We start from the raw sequence: 21,698 nt of genomic DNA, 5'->3' as shown, positions 1-21,698 counted from the left end.
ATTCATTAAATACAATTTACATTGTCAAGACATTATTTTAAAGTGATGTTTGCAATTTCACAGTAAAGTACTCTCATTATCCCTGGAGGGAATAGTGATGTTTGTTAATTCAGGCCTGTGCTTTCTAATCAACATGTATGAATATGTGCTTGCATATATTGGTGATGTGTTTAAAAAGAGGGTGATGGAAACCCACACGTGGTGAGATGTTAATGTTCTTGGGTTTCTACATGTAGTAGTTAGGAGTTGGAGGATTTAAATACTTTTATAATATATGGTCAATAGTGCATATATAAAATATCTACAAAACATTTATAAAATATTTATAAAATATTTATCAAACATTTATAAAATATTCATAAAAACTTTCATAAAAACACCATTGCATGGGTATCTCTAAGATTTACACATGTCAATTGGGATATCAGAAATCTTGGCTATCTATGTAAAGTACTATGTGTAAAACCCTATATCCCAAAGTGTCTTCCTTAGGACAAGATAAAATAATTGTCAAAATTCTATATATATATATAAAAGTCAAGTTCGACTCCAAAGCCTGTATTATGTGAGGCTGTTCCCAAATTATTACAACAATTACACTCCTCATTGGTCATGGGAGAAAGATAAAGTGTCATGTGCTTAAGTGCAAAGTGTGCATTCATGGTTCCTAAGTAAGATAGTCCACCAGTTTTACATGATAAGTCCTAAACACTCAGGCCGACTAAATAATAGATAAAATAGCGGTTGTAAAGTACATTGTGCAATTTCATTTTTTAGAGCCTTTGTTCAAGTAATTTATCAATGTCATTGTCTTTTAGGACCCAATCTGTAAAGTGACACGTTCATTGTGCCATCTTATTGTGCAAATTTGCAATTTTTAACCAAGGATTTTTCTTTCTACAAATACTCCATATTTCTTCCTTCATCAAGATTATTTTTAGTATTCCTTTGGGACATTGCTTCCATTACTTTCCCTGATCGTATCAAGGCCTGGATAGTCTCTCCGCCGATACTACACCGTGATGGTAATTATTATTCCATGTATCCCCAACAATACCATTATAAGTCCATTATCAATTCATTAGCCAATTTTACTGAATTGCAATAGTTCAATAGTGTACCATGAACGGGATGATGTTCATTTTCTTACCAGCATCAGTTTATATCATAGACCCGGTACGTGTCTCAAGGGTTATGGACGGGTCGGTACTCAGAGATGGACATGTAATTCTGCATCCAGATTATGGCAAAGGGTTTTTCTGTCCCTAGTGCCAATATGAGCTTTGACTCTGCTCTTCTGAGTTTCAGGGTTTTATCCCCCCTCTTTCGTTTAGTTTAATCATCTTGCCTCCAAAATATCTCAACACTTGAGCATTTCCTTGATCTTTTTCGGAAAAATGTTTTGCCATCTTATACGCCAAGTCTTTGTTTTTAATCGCTCTAAGATGCTGTAAAATCCGTAGTTTTAATTTGTTGATGTTACTTCCAACATAAAGTTGTTTACAAGGACATTCTGAAACATATACCACGTGCTTTGATTCACACGTGATGTGTGCGGTAATCCATTCGTTTTTTCCATTGGACAGTACATATGATTGTGTATTCATTTCATGTTCTCAGGCCTTGCATTTTGAACATTTCCAAAAACCTTGAGTTGTCAACCAAGTTACCTTTTCATTTCCTGACGTTTCTAGGTGGCTCTGTGTTCATATGTCGCCTAGCGATGTAGTCTTCCTGTACCTTATCTTAGGAGTTGGTGGTAATTTCCTCTTTAATGACTCATCAAGCAATAGTATGTTCCAATGCTTTTTCAATATGTGTCGTAAACTTTTATTTTCCACATTGAAGTCCAAAATGATTCGAGTAGTTTCATCATTTTCCACATCAGTTATCTCATTCAGTAATTCTGACCTTGGTTTCTCAATTACTTTATTTTTGGCTACTTCAATCACGTTCAAAGGATAGCCTCTTGCTAGAAATCTGATTCCTGTATCATCAAGATTTTTATCTATGTCATTATCTTCTGAACAGTTCCTCTTAATACGGAGCATTTCTCCGTACGGGACACTCCATTTCAGATGTTGTGGGTATCCGCTATTTGCATGGAGGATACTGTTGGTGGCAGTCGATTTTCTGTGGATTCTGGTACAGAGCATTTTTTTTGTATTAAAACTTCCACATCCAAATAGGTTACTTGCGTCCTACTCCAGTTGGATGTGAAGGAGAGATTGTAATTATTTTGATTTAAACTTTGGATGAAATCTTCGAGGGTCCGCAAGTCTCCTTCCCAAATTATAAATAAATCGTCGATGTACCTCATCCATGATTTAATATTCGGCCTGTACCTGCTTGACAAGATGTCCTCTTCCCAGACTGCCATAAACAGATTGGCATATGTTGGGGCAAATGATGTCCCCATTGCCGTCCCTTGCCTTTGTAGGAATGTCTCCCCATTAAAGAGAAACACATTGTGTGATAAACAGTAGTTCAGCATAATCATGATCATTTCTGAGTGTTCCACATAGCTGAGGGATCGTGTCTTCAGGAATTTGTTCACTGCAGCTAGGCCATCTTTATGAAGGATGGATGTGTACAATGAGGTCACATCAATTGTGACCATAATTTGATAGTCATTCCATTTCATAATTTTTAATTTGTTCAAGAAGGCTGTGGTGTCCCTTAGATATGACTGGAGTTTCATGACATATTCCATCAGGAAAACATCAATATAATGTGATGTCCGTTCCAGGAGAGAGCCCATGGAGCTAACAATTGGCCTGCCCGGGGGGTCCATTATTTACTTTTGTAGATGGTATTCTTCAGTCCATTGTTCCATTGGGTTCTTTTCCAATTTTTGGTAGTGCTCCTCATTTCTCAGCTGCCTGTAGGCCTCGGCGATATATTGTTCTCGAACCTGGAGAACAATATTTCCGCCTTTATCGGCGGCCTTGATGATGATTTGCCGATTATCCCTTAGTTCTTTTAGTGCCTTTTGTTCTCTTTGAGTCAGATTCCAGGTTTGTTTGTGATTTTTCTTCCTCATGGCCAGCTGGTTGAGCTCCTCTACTACAATCTGGTGAAACAGGTCAACCTTGTTCCCGGGAGGTAGTTGCGGGCAGAACTTTGACTGAGTTTTCCGTCCACTCTCACCACCATGATTTGTCTGTATGCCTTCTCTACGACAAATTGTTACATCGTCTGCAGTATTAAAAGTATGACTTTCACTGTTGTCTTGAGTATTGTTCCCTAGATTAGACATTGTTTTTAGAGCAGGCAAGTCGTTTTGGTTTAATGCGGAAATCTCTATGGTTTTTGGGCCAAGTTTACCACCTGTAGTCACTGGTTTTTCCTCAAAGTATTTTTTGAGTTTGGCTTTATGGCAGAATTTATATAGATCAATGCGGAAATTGGGAATATCTAGATTTGCGTTTGGACAGAAGGTTAGTCCTTTATTCAAGAGGCTAATACTAATATGATCGATGTTAAGAGTCATGCTTGAGATGTTGATGACCAGATCCTTATTCAATGACATCTTTTTTATTTTTGTTTTTATATATATATATATATATATATATATATATATATATATATATATATATATATATATATATATATATATATATATATATATATATATATATATATATATATATATATATATATATATATTACCTACTGGCAATAGCCAGTAGGTATATATAGTTAGGATTTTTTTCCTATGGGATTTTTGAAAATTCTATGTCGAATAACTTTGGCGTTTGAGGACAGAATTGGCTGAAATTTTCAGGAAAATGGAACATTTTGTTTCTGAGCAGCCCCTGAAAATTTGGGGGGGTTTCGTCAAGGGGGGGCCGAGAAAAAAGGGGGTCCCAAAACGTGTTTTTCCCATGCAATTTTCCATAGGGCGGTTGGCCTCACTTTTAGCCTGAACGGCTGAATGGATTTACACCAAACTTGGCAAAATTGTAGGGACTGGTAGCCCGATGTGCCTTTGCTATGTCTCAAGATATAGGCTCCAGTGGTTTTTACGAAAATTAACTTTGAAAAATATATATTGGGCTATATATATGTTGGAGCCCAAATGTAGCCCAATGTAGCCCAATGTAGCCCAATGTAGCCCAAAGATGGCCACCAGAGACAAAAAAAAACAAATGTAGCCCAAATATCAGCCAGATGTAGCCCAACTATAGCCCAATGACAGAATGTCCCAGAGTGTTCTAAAGAACAACTAGAGTGCTAACAGTCCTACTTATTACAAAGGTATGGCACACCTGAAGCCATCTTGATTGGAATAAAGTGGTAACTCTTAAAACATTTAATTTAAAAAGGAACAAAATGAGGGGGTTCATTTTGCCATAGAAAGTATGATTAGCGAATATATGACGAAATCCCGCATACCATCAGTCCGCAAAAAAAATCCCGCATGTACTATTAGGCCGCAAATTAAAATAACGAAAACTTTTAGAACGAATATGCCTTTAGCATACAATAGACAACTAAACTACCCTAAACCCTAATACACTATCCCCAGCATGACCCTACACTACACAAACAGTACAACACTACCCTAAACCCTAAAACACTACCCCCAGCATGACCCTACACTACACAAACACTACAACACTACCCTAAACCCTAAAACACTACCCCCAGCATGACCCTACACTACGCAAACACTACAACACTACCCAAAACCCTAAAACACTACACCCCAGCATGACCCTACACTACGCAAACACTACAACACTACCCTAAACCCTAAAACACTACCCCCAGCATGACCCTACACTACACAAACACTACAACACAACCCTAAACCCTAATACACTACCCCCAGCACGACCCTACACTACGCAAACACTACAACACAACCCTAAACCCTAAAACACTACCCCCAGCATGACCCTACACTACGCAAACACTACAACACTACCCTAAACCCTAAAACACTACCCCCAGCATGACCCTACACTACGCAAACACTACAACACTACCCAAAACCCTAAAACACTACACCCCAGCATGACCCTACACTACGCAAACACTACAACACTACCCTAAACCCTAAAACACTACCCCCAGCATGACCCTACACTACGCAAACACTACAACACTACCCAAAACCCTAAAACACTACACCCCAGCATGACCCTACACTACGCAAACACTACAACACTACCCTAAACCCTAAAACACTACCCCCAGCATCACCCTACACTACGCAAACACTACAACACTACCCTAAACCCTAAAACACTACCCCCAGCATGACCCTACACTACGCAAACACTACAACACTACCCTAAACCCTAAAACACTACCCCCAGCATGACCCTACACTACGCAAACACTACAACACTACCCTAAACCCTAAAACACTACCCCCAGCATGACCCTACACTACGCAAACACTACAACACTACCCTAAACCCTAAAACACTACCCCAGCATGATCCTACACTACGCAAACACTACAACACTACCCAAAACCCTAAAACACTACCCCCAGCATGACCCTACACTACGCAAACACTACAACACTACCCAAAACCCTAAAACACTACCCCCAGCATGACCCTACACTACGCAAACACTACAACACTACCCTAAACCCTAAAACACTAGCCCCAGCATGACCCTACACTACGCAAACACTACGACACTACCCAAAACCCTAAAACACTACCCCCAGCATGACCCTACACTACGCAAACACTACAACACTACCCAAAACCCTAAAACACTACACCCCAGCATGACCCTACACTACGCAAACACTACAACACTACCCAAAACCCTAAAACACTACACCCCAGCATGACCCTACACTACGCAAACACTACAACACTACCCAAAACCCTAAAACACTACCCCCAGCATGACCCTACACTACGCAAACACTACAACACTACCCAAAACACTAAAACACTACCCCCAGCATGACCCTACACTACGCAAACACTACAACACTACCCTAAACCCTAAAATACTACACCCCAGCATGACCCTACACTACGCAAACACTACAACACTACCCAAAACCCTAAAACACTACCCCCAGCATGGCCCTACACTACAACACTACAACACTATCCTAAACCCTAAAACACTACGCCCAGCATGACCCTACACTACGCAAACACTACAACACTACCCTAAACCCTAAAACACTAGCCCCAGCATGACCCTACACTACGCAAACACTACAACACAACCCTAAACCCTAAAACACTACCCCCAGCATGACCCTACACTACGCAAACACTACAACACTACCCTAAACCCTAAAACACTACCCCCAGCATGACCCTACACTACGCAAACACTACAACACAACCCTAAACCCTAAAACACTACCCCCAGCATGACCCTACACTAAACAACCACCACAACTCTACACTACACTAACACAACACTACACTACACAACACTACACTACACTACACAATCACTAACCCACGAAAAAATTAACAGAAACCCACTTACCTCTCTCGTCATCGTGGTTTTCACAACGCAAATGCATTTACCATACATGCCTTTAAAATGTAATTCTTTGTAAAGGCATGCGCGATAAATGCACATGCGTTTTGAAAAAATGCGGGATAATGGTATGCGAGGTCAATGACCTTGCGGGATAATGGTATGCGGACTGAAAGTCTGCGGGATAAAAAATGCGGGAAAATGGCTGCAAACCATGATTAGCAGCAGACTTCCCTGGTGAGCACTAGCTTTACTACAGTGATCTAATGAGCAACTAGAGTGCTAACATTCAGAATTTATGGCAAATGTGTGACACATCTGAATGCCTTCTTGATAGAACCAAAGTAAACAAGCATTGAAAATGCAATAGATCTCGCCCTTGTTTAAGTTAAAGCCATTCTGTTTGTAATGAGGTGGCTTTTTAGCTTTGCTTTTATTAGTGTTTTTAAAACTTTCATGTAAATAACATGCATATGTATGCATATATGTATATGTATGCATGCATTTATATTTATATAGATATGCAGATTATATATGTTTATATATGTATATTACCTACTGGCGATAGCCAGTGGGTATATATAGTTAGGATTTTTTCTCTATGGGATTTCTGAAAATTCTATGTCTAATAACTTTGGCGTTTGTGGACGGAATTGGCTGAAATGTTCAGGAAAATGGCACATTTTGTTTCTGAGCAGCCCCTGAAAATTTGGGGGGGGGTTTCGTCAAGGGGGGGCCGAGAAAAAAGAGGGGTCCCAAAACGCGTTTTTCCAATTCATTTTTCCATAGGGCGGTTGGACTCACTTTTAGCTCGAACGGCTGAATAGATTTACATGAAACTTGGCAAAATTGTAGATATGGTTTGCCCGACGTGCCTTTGCTATGTCTCAATATATGTGCTCCAGTGGATTTTGAGAAATTAACGTTTAAAAAAATATATATATCTGTGACAGCGCTCCGGTTAGCGCCCCGGTTCGCGTACCTGACGCGTAACGGAACTTCGCGAAGCGAAGCAGATTGGCTCTCCGGTGTCTGTCAACATTCTAAACAGTCCGGAGCGGCCGCCATCTTGTCTCTCGGTACGATCGAGAGACAAGATGTGGTGAAAAACGAAGGTGGAAATGAAGGAAAGGGGGCAAGGTAGACCACTCCTGACCCCCTAGGATTGATGAGGGGGATATTAAAGTGCCCCGCGGGGCAAAAAATAAAAAAAAGATTTTTTTTGCGATTTTACGCCGTAGAGGCGCGTCCCGGTACGCGAACCGGGCAGCTCACCGGGCAGCTCACCGGGCAGCTAACCGGGCAGCTAACCGGCAGCGTAGCTGTCAACATTGTAAACAGTCCGGAGCGGCCGCCATCTTGTCTCTCAGTAGGTTCGAGAGACAAGATGTGGTGAAAAAAGAAGGGGGAAATGAAGGAAAGGGGGCAAGGTAAACCCCTCCTGACCCCCTAGGATTGATGAGGGGGATATTAAAGTCCCCCGTGATTTTTCGCGGTAGAGGCGCTTCCCGGTACGCGAACCGGGCAGCTAACCGGCAGCGTAACGGGAGTCCGCCATCTTGTGTTTTTGGAGCGTCCGGTTCGCGTACCGGGTAGCGTCCCGGTAAGCGTAACAAGGGGAAAACCAAGAGAAACAGTAAAAAAAAAATTAAGGGAATAGATTTCCAGCAAACTTGGCAAAATTGTAGGGACTGTTTGTTTGATGTGCCTTTGCAAGACCTCAAGATATGTGCACGTGTGGATTTTGTCTAATTAAGGTTAAAAAAAATATATATATCTGTAAGCGTGCTCCGGCACGCTTACGTTACGGGTTTTGTTTGCGCTGCATAGCCGATACGTCACGGTTATGCGACGCGTCATGAGGCGTCTCACGTGGCTACGTGATACGTCACGTAATAAAGAATATATTTTACAGCTATAGATATTAGCTTTTAAAAAACCAATGAAATTCACTGAAAAAACCATAGGTTATAGACCATATATAGTTAGGAATTTGCATTTACAAAACCTTGAAAATTCACTGAAAAAACCATAGGTTAGAGACCATATATAGTTAGCTGGACATTTTATTGACATGAAACCAATGAAATTCCATATATAGTTAGTTGCACTAACTATATATCGCGCACCCGCAATCCACTGCTGATGATGTCACATATTACATCATTCATGACATGGTCAGTGACATCACTGATGACATCACTGATGACATCTCAAATGACATCACTGATGACATCACTGATGACATCTCAAATGACATCACTGATGACATCATGACACACCAATACCAGTTACTACATACGCACTCACTGATTCCTACGTCTACACACACATTCACTCATTCACCCATACAATCACTCATACATACAGTCACTCATTATTACAACACTATCATATGCACTCATACACCTATGCAGACACTCACACACTACCACTCATCCATGGAGTTACTCACACACCTAGTCAGTCCTGTAAAGAATCAATCACACTTCCATTTCCTCATCTATACAGTTAAACACAGAACACCATACTTCAGTGACATCACTGATGACATCACTGATGACATCTCAAATGACATCACTGATGACATCTCAAATGACATCACTGATGACATCATGACACACCAATACCAGTTACTACATACGCACTCACTGATTCCTACGTCTACACACACATTCACTCATTCACCGATACAATCACTCATACATACAGTCACTCATTATTACAACACTATCATATGCACTCATACACCTAGTCAGTCCCGTGAAGAATCAATCACACTTCGATTTCCTCATCTATACAGTTAAACACAGAACACCATACTTTTCACACATATACTAACACATACTTACTCTCTTATACAATCACTGATACAAGTACACATTGATATGCACAGAGTCACACACCTCCCAGCCAGCCACACACACACTCAGTCTTCCATACATCCACTCATTCTTCAATATGTAAAACATATTTAAACTTTACAAAAACACACAGACACTAGATGATGTCATCAGTGATGTCATTTGAGATGTCATCAGTGATGTCATCAGTGATGTCATTTGAGATGTCATCAGTGATGTCATCAGTGATGTCACTGACCATGTCATGAATGATGTAATATGTGACATCATCAGCAGTGGATTGCGGGTGCGCGATATATAGTTAGTGCAACTAACTATATATGGAATTTCATTGGTTTCATGTCAATAAAATGTCCAGCTAACTATATATGGTCTCTAACCTATGGTTTTTTCAGTGAATTTTCAAGGTTTTGTAAATGCAAATTCCTAACTATATATGGTCTATAACCTATGGTTTTTTCAGTGAATATATATATATATATATATATATCCAAAACCAGTCCACACTTCTTCATTCATGAAAGGCGCTGACACCGTGAATTCTTGCCAGAGTAGGATTTATTCCAAGTTGCTGCTCAGACGCTCCCGCCTTGCTCACTACATCTGGCTACCACCAAACAAAGGTTTATATATTTAGCATGACTATTCTGACAGGTTACAACTGGTACGGGTTGCCATACCAACCCAGTCATGACGCTCTAAACAGACATAGAAGAGTTTATTGTATATGTCATGGTGATTCCAAACTCTTTCTATGTGATGTGCATACACCCCACAAAAAAAAATGTTAATGTCACATTTGTAAGTTACTTGTTCTGCACAGTATGTTACGTTAATCATAAAATTGTGAAACCGTAAATTAAAGGAAATAAACAATTAGAATTCATTGTCAAACAGAAAATTGTGTAGGGTTGGGTTTAAAACAATGTTGCAAGTAACACATGGCATATTAAATTATGTCGTTGATGCAAAACCTCAGGCCAAAAACACACGTGTGAAAATATAAACCGCTGTACGGTCACCTCATACATTCAAGTACCATTGTACTGGATGTGTTTAATACACTTCCTGGGTGATCACTCCATCCAGCCAAAAGTCTCAGGGGGCTTAGAATTAGGTTGCTATTGATACCTGATGTAGTGGCTTAATTAGCGCCCGGGGACAGACTGGCGGCAGCGATGTTGAAAATACATTATTAAGGCAACACATAGTGAGAACACAAAGTGTTGCCTGCATTATCTCCAAGTGGAGTAATTCTGTCATCTGCTGCCCGTGTGCGAAATGCTGTAGGGTTATTACATTTCTGTGCCTGTGATCGCGGTATATGCAATATGTCTCGAGTTACACATGTTTGCAATGTATTGTACAAATTTAAGGTGTGCTCTAACGTGTCAAAATAAGAAAATTAATAAATAAAACATTTTGGGTACTTTTGGTGAGTCACAGATGTTACTGGAGTGGTTTAGGACTTGGGACAAACAGTCTGGACTAGAGGTGTACATTAAGTGCCTCATCGGCATTTAACCCATTCGGAATCTTAGAGTCAAGTAAGATTATGTACATTGACTCTAGCCGTCGCAACTCTAGTTGACGGTTCCCACCCCTGATGTTCTTGGGTATGTTGTCAATTACAAAATACGACAAATCCTGGGTGTTTCCTGCGTGGTGAGTGTTTATGTGCCTTGCCACGGGATATGCTTGGTCATCATTCTTTATTGCCCTCAGATGTTGTAAGATTCTTACATGTGCCTGGTGGATTGTGCTCCCCACATATCTTTTACCACAACTGCAGACCAGTACATAGGCTGAGTACTCAGTTTTGCAAGAGTAACTACCCCTGATCGTGTATGGTTTCAGTCTGAAAGGTAGTGTGACAGTGCTTGTGTTGTGTGTATATATATATATATATATATATATATATATATATATATATATATATATATATATATAAAGCTCCAGTTGTACCAAACAATCCCAGGGCACTCATGGGCGGGAGCTCCAACACGCCGGTACCGCGTGTCAAAATCAAAGCTCAAAACTTCGTTATATTTCCATAAACAAAGCAGAGCACTCCGTGGTGGGCGGTCAAAGTTATTTTAATCCAGCAACAGCAAAGTGTGCACAGACGCGTTTCGGACGTCTAGTCCTTCGTCAGTGTTTCAACATAGCGTGTGTGAGGTGGCTGTATTTAAACACGTCATTGCGACATATACATTAAAAGCGATGACGGCTTCGGACCTCTAATTTTACATGCAAATCGCGCGGCCATGGTGATCCTGTTAATATACAAGCATTTAAGTATTTGAGAGGGCTAAAAATACAGCGCAAATCCTTCAAAACCAGTTTTCACGCCTTGTATCGGCAAATTGGCCGCTGTGAGCGGTATTATTTACAACAATGAAGCCGTGTATCGGCACCGAACCAGCTATCATTTCGCATGTCAAATCAAACTATGACCAATTAATTCAAATGTTTCAGGGCATGGCAATCACAAAATAGTTCATTCTAGTTCTATGGATAGTTGTCAACATTTTTGTAATTACATTCATCTCAACAACCTGGAAAGATAATACATCAAGATAAGGATACACAAACATTCATAAATATACAGTAATACAGTTTCCTAGCAGTTAATCATACAGTCGAAGAGGATAGTTACACCATGCAAATCCACATCATCGATTTATTTAGATTCATCTATGCATTACTTGCCGAGATTTGCTGTTAATTCTTCCCCACTATTCATCCCTTGCGGGTCTTGGTTTCTAAATCAATAATATAGCGTGACTCTAGCCTTCGCAACTTGAGAAGTCTGTCGCCACCTCTAGGTTGTAAAGGCACATGGTTTAGCCCCCAGTACTGTAATAGATCCCTATTACTTTGGTGCATTTTAGCAAAATGACGGGCAATAGGGTATGTTACATCTTTATTTGTAATTGCTCGTTGATGTTCCAAAATTCGTAGTTTTACACTATTAATTGTGCTGCCAATATGAATGTAATTACAAATACTGTGCAGTTATTGTCCCCGCAGGCACGATCAGTCGCGTCTGCCCCCGCCTTAACCCCGGCAATTGCCACGCCCATTGTCCACGCCCCTTGCTCCCGTGCAATTGCCGCACCCATTGGCCTTGGCCACGCCCCCGGCCCAACGCACACGTTTGTTTTCCACACGCCCTCAAGGCACGCTTTTTTGGGGGGGGATGTGCCTTGCGATTGTTGCCAGGTGTCACGCGCATTGGCCACACCCTTTGCTGCCGCGCAATTGCCACGCCCATTGGCCTTGTTCACGCCCCCAGCACACGCTCCCAGCACAACGCACACGTTTAAGGAACACTTTTTTTGGTCGTCATACCGCGCACCGCCCACGCCCACGCCCACAAGGGACTACTTTGCTGGTAAGGTTCTTTTACCTTTCAAATGTATATGGTGGGCATCTGTATAGCCTATGTCCGTCTGCTGCAACTGCCCTTTCCAATGCTGTATTGGGTGTTGTGATTGGTGCTGTGGTTCCTGAGATTACCCGCCTCAAAGGTTTGGGCTCTCTCTTTATAATATTAGTATAGATATATATATATTTATATTCAAACAAAGCAGTCCTCACTTGGAGCTCTCCACTGCAGGTGCTAGCGCGGGGGCTGAACTGCCCAATTAAATGCTGCACTACATTCCTAGTAGATATTCTTTAATCACAACACCTCCGCTCCACCAACAAGTTTTGACCACATTTCGTCTTTCTCATGGTAGGTGAGTCTGTTTTTTTAAATGTTAATATACTGCTCCTACAATTGCTTATTAGGAAAAGTTGTGGGAGTTGGAGTTTCACCATACATATTTACAAGTACAAAGGACAGTGATTTTGGCAAACTTTTGTAATTTTTTTTTCTGTCCACATATTTCACATTGTGTCTGACTTACACTTGAAGTGCCATGTTTAGTACATTATTGATGTAATTATTGGTTTTACATGAGGCATACCAACATAATGCAATCATTGTTATTTTGTTTACAGTTTCTTTGCCATGATGAATATTATTGGTGTTTGGTTTCTTTAATTAGAGAGATATCCAATTGTAACCTTGTTGTTTTGTTCATAATTAGTGGTATAGTACCATCTTAATATTCAATTCTTAGTTTACTTAATTGCTGGTATAATACCCTTAAATTGTTCTTTGTTGGGTAGTCCTTTTAATTTCTTAGTTAACTTATGACTGCAACGGGCATCAATATATGTTCAATTTATTTTTTAAAAGGTTCCTTTCTTATAGATGTATATATAGTTCCTCATCGTTATTCAGACCTGCTGGTGTCATAGTGTGAAGTCTGATGATATAAAGTGATTTTAACCCCTTAGGTGCATCAGGCGGCCAGGAGCCGTCTGACGCACAAGTGCTCCTGTGCGTCGGTCAGCTCCCAGCAGTCCGCGCAAATGGCACTGGAAATCCCTCTGGTGTGGGCACCAGAGGGTTTTCCTTTCCCCGCCCCCAACAGCTTCAGAAGCTGGGGAATTCTAGAGGCTGTTCTGATGGTTTCAAGGAAATGACAATCAGCGCGCATGTCACGTAAACGTCACTTCTCTGAAACTGAAATTGAAATGAGCTGATAGGCTCAATTTAGTTTCTCTTTCCAAGTGCTTAGGGGGCTATCTCAGCCCCCCAAGCACAAAGAAAGACAGGAGAGGTAGCATTGGAAAGGGGAGAATCCCCCTTTACCAATGGGACCCCTCCCTAGTGGATCCCTGCTTGGGGATGGCCCTCAGGGATCCAACCACTGGACACCAGGGAGGGGGGAGCGGCCCTTTGGGCAAGGGCCTTGACTCCACCCAACTATTCCTGGGGCTATTCAGTCTTTCTGCCCCCTAGGGGGCAGATGGGGAAGGAGCCCCCAATCTGCCCTTTCCACTAGATGCCAGGGAATAATTTTTATATTGTATTTAGGCGTGGGAGCTGCCCGAGATGGGCATGCCAATGCCCCCACACCCCGAAATAGTTCAAAGTCTTTCTGTCCCCCCTGGGAGGCAGATGGGGCAAAAACCCCTGATCTGCTCCCCGGAGGTGTCAGAAAACCCACTAGAGGCCAGGGATTATTTTTCCTATTGTATTTAGGGGTGGGGGCTGCCTGAGATGGGCATGCTAATGCCCCCGTCCCCACAAAATTACACAGTTTTTCTGCCCCCCAGGAGGCAGATGGGGCAATAGACCCTGATATGCCCCTTAGGGGGGCAAAAAGCACACTAGGCACCAGGGATTTGTTTTATATGTATATAGGAGTGGGGGTTGCCCTAAATGGGCATGCCAGTGCCCCGGTCCCCCCAAAAAATTACAGTCTTTCTCTCCCCCCCTCCAGGAGGCAGATGGGGCAGGAACCCCTGGCTTGCCTTTGAGGGGGAGCTGAAAGCCCACTAGGCACCAGAGATTTGTTTTATATGTAGGGGTGGGAGCTGCCAAAAATAGGTATGCAAATGTCCCCAACCCTTCAAAGAAATTGCCAGAGCCTTTCTGCCCGCCCAAGGAGGCAAATGGGGCAATATTCCCTTATCTGCCCCCCAGGGGGCAGAACGCCCACTAGACACCAGGAACGTTTCTTCTTTTTTTATATGTAGGAGTGGGGGCTGCCCCACTCCTCAAAAAAATGGCCTCAGTCTTTCTGCCACCCATGGAGGCAGGTGAGGCAATTGCGCCTTATCTGCCCCCCTCTGGGGGCAGAAAGCCCACTGGGCCCTTGGGATTATGTTTTTATTATACATAGGGGTTGGTACTGCCAAGAATGGGTATGCTAATGCCTCCACCCCATGGACATTAGAACGCCCACTAGGCACCAAGGATATGTTTATGGGCATGCCAGTGAGAAGCCCCATAGGCAAGGGTCGCTCCCTTTAATTAGTCACACATTTTAGCTATTTCAGTGATAACTTTAGTCTCATCTGCACCCAAGCTGGGGCAGAAAACCACTAGAAACCAGGGAGAGTTTGTGTGTGTGTGTGTGTGTGTGTGTGTGTGTGTAAACTGGAGTTTGGTTGATGGTCTGCCTGTACTGACCTTTGGATGGCATTTTGCTGGCGGTGTGTGTGGACCTGCACTTGGCTAATAGTGTGGGTGAACTTGCGCTTGATGACGGTGTGTGTAGATTGGCATTTGCCTGGTGGTGTGCATGGAGTGGCGCTTGGCTGGCAGTGCACGTGGACTGGTGCTTGGATAGCTGTGCGCCTGGTATTGCTTGGTTTCAGGGCCGAACTGGCTGTAGCAGGAACCAAGTGTTTCCCCGGAGGGCCGGAGGGGTGGGGTCGGTTTTCTGGCCTGGGGAGCGGTTTTGTCACTGGGTGCTAGTTTTGCAGCAGTGCTGCGACTTCAGGCCCGGTAACAGAAGCGGGAGCAGTGCTTTTTACAAGCACACCCCCCATCCAAGAACAGGTAGAGCAGCAATCTGCCGAGGCTGGTTGCAGGCCAGCCCTGCTTGGCTGGCGGTGTGCAGGGATGTCGCTTGTCTGGCGGAGTGCGTGGTTGGCGCTTGGCTGGCAGTTTGCATGGATATTGCTTGGCTGACGGTTTGTATGGATAGCATTTGGCTGGCAGTGTACGTGGACGCGGCTTGGCTGGTGGTGTGCATGGATGGCATGTGGCTGGCTGTGTGTGTGGATGGCACTTGTCTGGCAGTGCGCGTGGATGGTGCGTGGCTGGTGGTGTGCGTGGATGGTGGGGTGCTAGTACTGACTTTTGGCTGGCGGTGTGGTTGGCATGGATCCCCCAGCATTTTCTTACCCAGAATCTCCCACAAACTTTATATTTATTTACAAAGTCAAATTTTCCTCACATTTCTGTGTAGGTAAGTTGCAGGATTAGCGTGTAGGCACAAATTTCCTACTACTCAGCATTCCCCTTGGACTCCCGAGAAAAATGATACCTCACTTGTGTGGGTGCTCAAAGTAGTGTCAGCTTAAAAACTTTTAAACAAACTGCCCTTTTAGACCCGCTTTGGGCCCCCTCAATCTCTACACGTTCTGGCATTTCCATGTCATAGGCACTTAGCCCATCAAAACAAGTAAGGTATCATATTGATCGGGAGACTAAGGGGAACACTGAGTGGTAGAACATTTGTGCTGTGTGGTGATCCCACAACTTTCCCACACAGATATTTGAGGACATTTTGACTTTTTTGCTAAATCAGGGCTTTGCTGCAGATTCTTGGACGGAAAACGTTGGGGGATCAACGCATGCCACACCCCCCTGGACTTCCATGGCTGTCTAGATGTTTGCAAGCCCGGGACCAAAAACACAGGTGCCCACATATCTATCACAAAACAACCTGTTTTTTCATGGGGTCACCTGTGTTTTTGGTCCCAGACTCAGAGACCATCTAGGGAAAACTACCAAACCCACACATTTCTGAAAACTAGGTGGGCAGTCCAGGGAGCTGTGGCTTGCGCGGATCCCCCAATGCTTTCCTACCCAGAATCCCCCGCAAACCTCAAATGTATCCGAAAAAAATCATATTTTTCTGAATTTTCTGTGTGGGAAAGTTGTGGGATCACTGGGCTGACAAAAATTAACCACCACCCAGCGTCACACGATAAAAATGGTACCTGTGTGGCTAAGCCAAGTACCTGTGACAGGCAAGGGCCAAAAACGTATTGTGGAGACATCAAAAATACCAATTACAAAACAACCTGGATTTGTAAGGGGGGCACCTGCGTTTTGGGTACCAGGCTCAGCAGCCATCTAGGGAAACCTAGCAAACCCAAACATTTCTGAAAACTAGACACCCTGGGGGAGTCCAGGGAGGTATCGCTTGTATGGATCCCCCAAAGCTTTCCTACCCAGAATCCCCTGTAAACCTCAGATTTAGGTGAAAAAAATAACATTTTCCTCACATTTCTGTGTGGTATTACCGTGCCGGCACAAATGTCCTACCACACAGATTTTCCTTTGGTCTCTCGATAAAAATGATATCTCACGTGTGTGGGTGTCTAATGCAGAATCGCCCAAACGTATTTTTTTTTTTAAATGTACGCTTAGAGTTCGCTGTACAATACCCTTAATCTGTGTGTTTATTGTCCTTCCCGGTCACAGGCCCTTGGCCCACCCACACAAGTGGGTATCATCTTACTCTGGAGACTAAGGGGAACGCTGTGTGGTAGGACATTTGTGCTGGCACAGTGATCCCACACAGAAATGTTTGTAACATGTGATTTTTGTCAGCTAATGTTAAGGTGTGCATGGGATTCTGGGCAGGAAAACATTGAAGAATCCACGTAAGCCATACCTCCCTGGACTCCCCCGGATGTCTAGTTTTCAGAAATATGTGGGTTTGTTAGGGTTCCTGTTGTAAACAGAAATGCATTAGCCAGGTATATACAACAGGATAGCTTTATTCAGGCTTAGCTCCAGAGTAAGTTTAGTAGAAGGAGATAGGTAAATGGAAGTAGAGCCCCACCAGGAGCAGCCTCCCTGCTGCTCAGCCTGCATCCAACTGACCTTCACACATATCCAGGCAACTAAGCATTCCGTGACATCCTCACACATTCCAGCACTCATCCTGGCTGAGAAGTAGGGAAGACAAAACTAGGGAAGAGGAATGGCAACAAGTAATTTATAACAATTCCCTAGATGGCCGCCGAGCCCAGGGCCAAAAACCCAGCTGCCTCCCTTGCAAAACCAGGTTGATTTGAGATAGGTAATTTTGATGTCCCCGCAATACGTTTTGCGCCCTTGCCTATCGCGGGTACTTGGCCCTCCCACACGAGTGAGGTACCATTTTTATCTGGGGACATGGGGGAACACTGGGTTGTAGAGAATATGTGATCCCACAACATTCCCACTCTGATATCTGAGAAAAATTTGATATTTTCAGCTACGTTTGAGGTTTGCAGGGGATTCTGGGTAGGAAAACATTGGGGGTCCATGTAAACCACACCTCCCTGGACTCCCCTGTGTGTCTAGTTTTCATAAATGTGTAGGTTTGGTAGAGTTCCCTAGAAGGTCACCGAGCCCAGGGCCAAAATCCTTGGTGCCCCCTTGCAAAAACAGGTTGTCTTGTGATGTCATTTTGACGTCCCCACAATGTTTTGGGCCCTTGCCTTTTGCGGGTACTTGGCCCACGCACACAAGTTAGGTACCACTTTTATTGGGAGACCTGGGGGAACGCTAGGTGGTACGAAATTTGTGTCCGCCTAGTGGTCCTAAACCGTTCCCACACAGAAATTTAAGAAAAATGTGATTTTTTTTCAGATAAATTTGAGGTTTGCAGGGGATTCTAGGTAGGAAAATGTTTGGGGATCCACAAAAGCCATACCTCCCTGGACTCCTCTTGGTGTCTAGTTTAAAAAATTGTCTGGGTTTGGTAGTTTTCTCTAGATGGACACTGAGCCCGGGGCAAAAAACCCAGGTGAGCCTCTTTGCAAAACTGTTGTTTCAAAAATGTATAGGTTTGCTAGGTTTCCTTAGGTGCCTACTGAGCAAGGGTTCAAAATCCACAGCTAGGCAATATGCAAAAAAAGGGTCCGTTTTCAATGGAAAAATGTGATGCGTCCACATTAGGCTGTTTCCTTCCAAGGGCACTAGATCTACCTACACAAGTGAGGTGCCATTTTTATCGGGAGACTTTGGGGAATGTGGGGTGAGTGGAATATTGTGGATCCACACAGTTTCCAGAACGTTCCATCACAGAAATGTGAGGAAAATGTGTTTTGTTTGACAAACTTTGAGGTTTGCAAGGTATTCTGGCTAAAAGAACCTAGGGGGAACCACACCAATCATGCCATCCTGGATTCGCCAGAGTGCCTAGTTTTAAAAAATGTATAGGTTTGCTAGATTTCCCTAGGTGTCAGCAGAGCTAGGGTTCAGAATCCACAGCTAGGCACTTCGCAAAAAAAGGGTCCGTTTTCACTGTAAAAATGTGGTGTGTCCATGTTGCATTTTGGCCCGTTTCCTGTTGTGGGCACTAGGCCTACCCACACAAGTGAGCTACCATTTTTACCGGGATACTTTGAGAAATGTGGTATGTGTGTATATGTGTGGATCCACGCAGATTTCAAAACTTGGCACGACCTCCCCTCCCGCATTTTCTGGCTTTTCTGCCATTTCTTCCGTCATATCTTTGGCACCCGGATCTCCAGCTTCATACCAGCGCTAATTAAGGCGCCGGTATCCCTTCATCATGGAGACTGTTCTGCCTTATCCAGGCTCGGTACTGATCAGTCTACTTTGCTTCTGGCTTCTTTTGCAGATATCTTGCTGCGTGTGGCTCTCAATTGCTCCCTATCAAGGACGTGATATCCTGCCCTATTCATTTGGACAACATCATCGGCCACCACACGAGCGGCTCAAGTTCCCAGCCCATTCTTGCCACCTTGCTGACCTCCCAGCCGGCCTTCAACTACCCATTTTTGGGTTTGGGCTGACATTCTTGGCTGGATTACCAGCTGCTGGCTCATTGCTGACGTGCTCCTGCTGCAGCCCTCCACTTCCTGATTTAACTGGCTGACAGCTCATGGTTGACCTTATCTTCATCTTCCAATTCTCTTACAAACTTCCCAGGCATTCATTCCACCGCCTAGTCCTGATGAGATCCCACTATCTCTCAGGGATCAAAACGTCGTTGACACACGTCTCTAACTCTATACTTCAATTTGTATTACACTACTGAGTATGAGATGCTAACTGATTGTGACTTTTTTTCATATATATTTCCACATACATAAAAGTCACCCTTTTAAGTCACTTGCCTAGGGTCAGGAAATCTGCTGATTTCCTTGTACCTTGTCACGGTTTGCTGACTCACTTTTTGTATTAATTGTGCATTATATTACTGCTTTAATACATTTCTCAATTCTGTTTATACACGCTCATATCCCAATTTTTGATTGTGAAAATTGTGTTAATATGCTTATCCTACTTGTATGGGACCCTTGTTGTTTCCAATACACAAGTCATGCCATCCTGGATTCCCCAGGGTGCCTAGTTTTAAAAAATGTATAGGTTTGCTAGGTTTCCCTAGGTGTCGGCAGAGCTAGGCTTCAGAATCCACAGCTAGGCACTTTGTAAAAAAAAGGGTCAGTTTTCACTGTAAAAACGTGGTGAGCTCATGTTGCGTTTTGGCCCATATCCTGTTGTGGGCACAAGGCCTACCCACACAAGTGAGCTATCATTTTTATAGGGATACTTTGAGAAATGTGGTGTTTGTGTACATTTGTGGATCCGCACTGATTTCAAAACTTGCCATCACAGAAATCTGAGGAAAATGTGTGTTTTTGGACAACTTTTGAGATATGCAAGGGATTCTGGGTAACAGAACCTGGTGAGAGCCACACAAGTCACCCCATCCTGGATTGCCCTGCATGTCTAGTGTCAAAAAATGTCTAGGTTTCCCTAGGTGCCGGCTAAGCTAGGGGTCAAAATACACAGCTAAGCATTGCAAAAAAAGGGTCTGTTTTCACTGTAAAAAGCAGGGTGTCCATGTTGCATTTTGGGCTGTTTCCTATCCTGGGCACTAGGCCTACCCACACCAGTGAGGTATCACTTTTATTGGGACATTTTGGGCAATGCAGGGTGTGTGGAAGTTTGTGGATGCACACAGATTCCAGAATTTTCCATCATAGAAATGTGAGGAAAATATTTTTTTTCACAAAGGTTGAGGTTTGCGAGGGATTCTGGGTAACAGAACCTGGTGAGAGTCACACAAGTCACCCCATGCTGGATTCCCCTGCATGTCTACATTTAAAAAAATGTATAGGTTTGCTAGGTTTCCCTATGTGCCGGCTGAACTAGGGTTCAAAATCCACAGCTAGGCACACTGCGAAAAAAGGGAAGAATTTGATTTGCCCACGTTGTGTTTTGGGCCATTTCCTGTTGCGGATACTAGGCCTACCCATACAAGCTGTTGTGTTTCAATTTAGATACCCGTGCATAGGTTTCCCGAATCATGCCCTTATATAGGCACAACTCACATTGCCCTTTATATAGGCATAGAATCCCAGTCCTTATTTAGGCATCAGCCATGCTATCCAAATACAGGCATCGTCACCTACATCCGTCCATCCCATGTCACAACGAGTTCTTAGAAACCAGACCTTAAGCCATTTGGACTTTCCCTGCTTGGATTAATAATTTCTACAAGAACTCATTTATTATGCATGAACAACTATTCCTTAGGGGTTCATTCATGATTTCTTCCTCTGCCCGACTTTACATCAATGCTAGCAATCCTAGGCACCTTCCAGGTATAAATATACCTTCACTTACCATGGCAAACCACGGCTCACCTCGGATACACCGCTCAATACGGCTCGCCGCGGCAAGTTCGGAAGGACTTCGAGTCCCCGCCTGACGCACTGACCAGACGCTGTCATCCTGCTCGCAGA

At 43.2% G+C, this 21,698-nt stretch overlaps 1 protein-coding gene and 1 pseudogene across 2 annotated transcripts in view; both read right to left on the bottom strand.

Annotated features, from left to right (window-relative positions):
* The window catches only part of RAPGEF3 (Rap guanine nucleotide exchange factor 3), a 1,135,646-nt gene that overhangs the window by 376,346 nt on the left and 737,602 nt on the right, over positions 1–21,698 (bottom strand). The gene's annotated exons all lie outside the window — the stretch shown is intronic.
* On the bottom strand, positions 14,974–15,049 carry LOC144781046 (small nucleolar RNA SNORA17; annotated as a pseudogene).

The sequence above is a fragment of the Lissotriton helveticus genome, chromosome 1_1 (assembly GCF_964261635.1).
Source record: "Lissotriton helveticus chromosome 1_1, aLisHel1.1, whole genome shotgun sequence".
NCBI lineage: Eukaryota > Metazoa > Chordata > Amphibia > Caudata > Salamandridae > Lissotriton > Lissotriton helveticus.
This window is presented reverse-complemented; position numbering and strand designations above follow the sequence as displayed.